Source organism: Salvelinus sp. IW2-2015, unplaced genomic scaffold (genome assembly GCF_002910315.2).
Source record: "Salvelinus sp. IW2-2015 unplaced genomic scaffold, ASM291031v2 Un_scaffold4260, whole genome shotgun sequence".
In the NCBI taxonomy this organism is placed as follows: domain Eukaryota; kingdom Metazoa; phylum Chordata; class Actinopteri; order Salmoniformes; family Salmonidae; genus Salvelinus; species Salvelinus sp. IW2-2015.
The window spans coordinates 49,108-53,653 of NW_019945531.1; the positions used below are offsets into that span (position 1 = coordinate 49,108).

At 45.4% G+C, this 4,546-nt stretch overlaps 2 long non-coding RNA genes across 2 annotated transcripts; one reads left to right on the forward strand and one right to left on the reverse strand.

Moving 5' to 3' along the window:
• Positions 1-1,007: 1,007 nt before the first annotated feature.
• LOC139026267 (uncharacterized) lies at positions 1,008-3,577 on the reverse strand. The gene is made up of 3 exons (XR_011478026.1): positions 1,455-3,577; positions 1,323-1,408; positions 1,008-1,135 (listed from the first exon to the last, which is right to left on the reverse strand). It is a non-coding gene; the product is annotated as an uncharacterized lncRNA (long non-coding RNA).
• On the forward strand, positions 1,079-1,500 carry LOC139026266 (uncharacterized). Its single transcript, XR_011478025.1, has 2 exons — positions 1,079-1,160; positions 1,262-1,500. It is a non-coding gene; the product is annotated as an uncharacterized lncRNA (long non-coding RNA).
• Positions 3,578-4,546: the final 969 nt, after the last annotated feature.

Here is a 4,546-nt window from a genome sequence, read left to right on the forward strand (position 1 = left end):
TTGACTATCCGTTAGCATAAGGCGGCTTTGACTATCCGTTAGCATAAGGCGGCTTTGACTATCCGTTAGCATAAGGCTAGTTTTACTCTGACGTGGGCTTGTATGCACTTTAAAATCATAGGTTTGGACTATCTTCTGTCTCTTCTGACCAGCATGGGACTGTTTTAGGATTGTTTGATCACCATGTTGTCTGCTGTGTTTTGATCAACCCTCTATCTCACTGTACAATTCCTCCTTGTCCTCGTCTCCTTTCCTCTTCCTGTCTTCTCTCCAGTCCGCAAGAGGCGAGTGGAGGGGGACCAGTAAGGGGCGGAGCCTGTCCTGTCTCCCAGCCTGTCCCGTCGTCTCATCTCGCCGTATGGAATACATTTTTCAGCCAATCCCCTGGTCTCATCTCACCGTGGCGTGCGTGTGGACGTTGTGCCAAAACCCGGAGCAAGGCGCCCTCAACCAGACYGGGACTGAGTCACAAATGGCACCCTTGTTCCCTACGTAGTGTACTACTTTTGACCAGAGCCCTAGGGGCTGTGATCGTGTACTATAGAGAATAGGGTTCCATTTGAGACTCAGCTAACATCATCTATCTGAGAAGAAGAGAAATAACTGGAATAACCCTCTCCTCTAGTACCTACATATCTATACATACATGTTGTTGTTGTTATTATTGTTTATTATACTATTGTTAGAACTACAGCTGTACATCTTATTGTTGAGTTTTTTTCAGTTCATTTCAGGCGCTTTTTTCTTTTCTCTGAATGATTTATTTTCTTTCTTTTTTTACTGTGTTTAGAGCAACATGAACAGTACTGTAACCTAACCAAGTAACCATGGGTTTAAACATACTATCCTAACCTCTGACCTCTAACCCCTACAGTGGTGTAGGGCCCTGACCTCTAACCCCTACAGGGGTACGGGACAGGCCTCCCTAGCTAGACTGCTGTATCTCTTGGTTCTGATATGTAGATCGGTGCTTCCTAGACAGGGGGAAGAGAGAGTCAGGACCCACTGGTCACCTCTAGCAGACTGGTTCACCTGGTAGGCCTGTCTGTTAACCTCCATGGGTTGGCCTGGTAGGCCTGTCTGTTAACTCCTGGGGTGGATGTGGTGGGTTGTCCTGGTAGGGCTGTCTGTTAACCTCCTGGGGTGGATGTGGTGGTGTTGTCCTGGTAGGCTGTCTGTTAACCTCTGGGGTGGATGTGGTGGTTGTCCTGGTAGGCCTGTCTGTTAACCTCCTGGGGTTGATGTGGTGGTTGTCCTGAAGGGCTGTCTGTTAACCTCCTGAGGTTGATGTGGTGGTTGTCCTGGTAGGCCTGTCTGTTAACCTCCTGGGGTTGATGTGGTGGGTTGTCCTGGAAGGGCTGTCGTTAACCTCCTGGGGTTGATGTGGTGGGTTGTCCTGTCTGTTAACCTCCTGGGGTTGATGTGGTGGTTGTCTGGTAGGCCTGTCTGTTAACCTCCTGGGGTGGATGTGGTGGGTTGTCCTGGTAGGCCTGTCTGTTAGCCTCCTGGGGTGGATGTGGTGGGTTGTCCTGGTAGGCCTGTCTGTTAACCTCCTGGGGTTGATGTGGTGGGTTGTCCTGGTAGGGCTGTCTGTTAGCCTCCTGGGGTTGATGTGGTGGGTTGTCCTGGTAGGGCTGTCTGTTAGCCTCCTGGGGTGGATGTGGTGGGTTGTCCTGGTAGGCCTGTCTGTTAACCTCCTGGGGTTGATGTGGTGGGTTGGTGCAGCTGTAGTGAACTCTGAGGAGTGTATGAGAACAGCTGCCTCTCTGGAAAAGTCTCAAGCCCTGAAGAACGTTTATAGATGTCTTAATACTGTCGTAAAGAATTTAAAGTCTTAAAGAATTAAACAAGTCTTACAATTAATAATACGGTGGTTCTCTTTCAATCTCAACAGTTTTTTTTTTTTATCGATTCAGACTCAGATTTAATGTGTTTATTTTATTTCCCTCTTTATGTCACTGGGAAACGTATGTGGATGTTATTTAACCAAGTAAATATGATGAGGTTTTTAATCCACGGTGATGAAGCATTGACCTGATCTTCTGCTGTCCTCTGTTATTGGTCTGGCGTGAACGTCAGCTCAACCAATGGGCTTCTCCGATACTGAACCATGCCAAAGACTAATATGCAGCGCTTACGTACGTACTGGACTTGTGAGGAGATACAACTCCATGTCACTATATTCTCTTTAGATTACACATATCCTGTCAGAGTAGGCCAGATTAGACAGAAAACAACATATGGGTTCATTACACTTATTATTTTAATTTGATGTGCACAGTGTCGTGTACAATGTCATCATCGTTTGATGTGCACTGTGTTCCTTCTCTCTGCTGGGCTGTTGTTGCTAACGGTGATGGAACAAGCAAAGATGGCCGCCAGTGGAGCAGTGTCTGTGTGAAGGAATGCCATGGCAATGAGAGAGACGCAGGAGAGAGCTCCACACACTGAGTGGTCTGGAACAGGCTCCTAGCCCTGGCATGCTACTCATTATGGATGACAGCATGCTGTGTTAAACTCAGCTGGATTCTCCTGAGAACACTAGCCTACTGTAAAACAGACTAAATACAGCCGGATGTTGACACTCACCATTTATAGAGAATTACAAACTGGGTGGTTCAAGCCCTGAATGCTGATTGGCTGACAGCTGTGGTATATCAGACCGTATACCACGGGTATGACAAAACATTTATTTTCACTGCTCTAATGTACGTGAGTCACCATTTATAATAGCAATAAGGCACCTCGGGGGTTTTGTGATATATGGCCAATATACCACGGCTAAGGGCTGTATACAGGCACTCCACGTTGTGTCGTGCTTAAGAACAACCTTAGCCGTGGTATATTGGCCATATACCACCACCCCCCGGGCCTTATTGCTTAATTACAGGCTGTCCTCCTGGACTCACATGAATCCTACTCCTGGACCAAAACTGCTGTCTGTGTCCAGGAAATGGTCCTATGTGTTATTAATGTACTAATCTGGTGTAGGAGTCATCATGTTGTGATCATGTGGTTTGTCTGGACCAATACTATAGTCATGTTTCATTTCTTAATCATATCTGGTGAACCAGCCAGTCAGCCAGCCAGCCTTGATTCTGTGGGGTGGGTAGAGCGATGTGATTGGTTGACTAAGGTTATTTGGAGTGATGCTGTCTGCTATACTATAATGTTTGAATCCCAAATGGTTCCCTGTTCCTTATATGGTTGTACTTCCTGTTGACAGGGCCCATCGGGTGTAACCCAGGCGATAGTAACCTGGCTCTGTGCTCTGCTCTGTCCATATCTGATCTTAATCATGTATATTGTTATAGTTGACCATCTCAAAATGTTTACCCTACACACATTCCACACCGTCACACACCACCACCCACACCCACACACAATCACACACCAACACACACATTCCAACCGTCACACACATCCTGTGTGTATCAAGTAAATATAAAGCCACTGATGCGGAGGAGATATTTTTGTTGTATGATGAGCTCCATGTCTGGACTGAAGAGAGAGAAGTGGGAAGCTGTACTGTTCATTTATTAACAAGCCTGGTAAAAAAGGCCATGTCAACTATAATACGTCTCTAAACAATAATGTTTTTACATAGCTGCCCTCTCTGTTGTCTTCACTTTTGATCCGTGTAGTTCACGTGCAGTATGTATAGTTGTACTGATTTAATTCAGTAACTTTGTCTTGTTCCCAAGGTGATTTTATGGTGTAGTCAATGTCATTGTTCCAAGAAGAGCCATCAGTCTCAACATGATGCATTTATCAGGTCCAAAAACAACACAGGACATCACACTGGCTGTTAAACAAGTACAGAGTTGTAGTGTACTCTGTTCCAAGTGGAAATGACGCCAGATCACAGTTGTGGTGATACCTTTGAACTCACCTTGGTTCAAAGGGCATTCCCATAGTGATACGGGCAGGTCGTTATATACACTGAACAAAATAATAAACGCAACATGAAGCATTTTCAAAGATTTGCTCTGTGTTACATTTCATATCAACGGAACCTCACCGTCACATTGAAAAAATGCATTAGGCTCTAATCTATGGCTTTCACATGACTGGGAATACAGATATGTATATGTTGGTCATAGATACCTTTAAAAAAATGTATCTGTTGCATTTGCCTCATGCAGCGTAACACATCTCCTTCACATAGAGTTGATCAGGCTGTTGATTGTGGCCTGTGGAACGTTGACCCAGTCCTCTTCAATGTCTGTGTGAAGTTTCTGGATATTGGTGGGAACTGGAACACGCTGTCGTACACATCAATCCATCCCAAACRTGCTCAATGGGTGACATGTCTGGTCAGTATGCAGACCATGGAAGAACTGGGACATTTTCAGTTTCCAGGAATTGTGGACAGATCTTTCCGACATGCGGCCATGGATTATCATGCTGAAACATGAGGTGATGGCGGCGAATGAATGGCATGACAACGGGCCTCAAGATCTGTTTAAGGTTATTTCTGTGCATTCAAATTACCATCAATAAAAGGCAAATTTGTTCGTAGCTTATGCCTGCCCATACCATAACC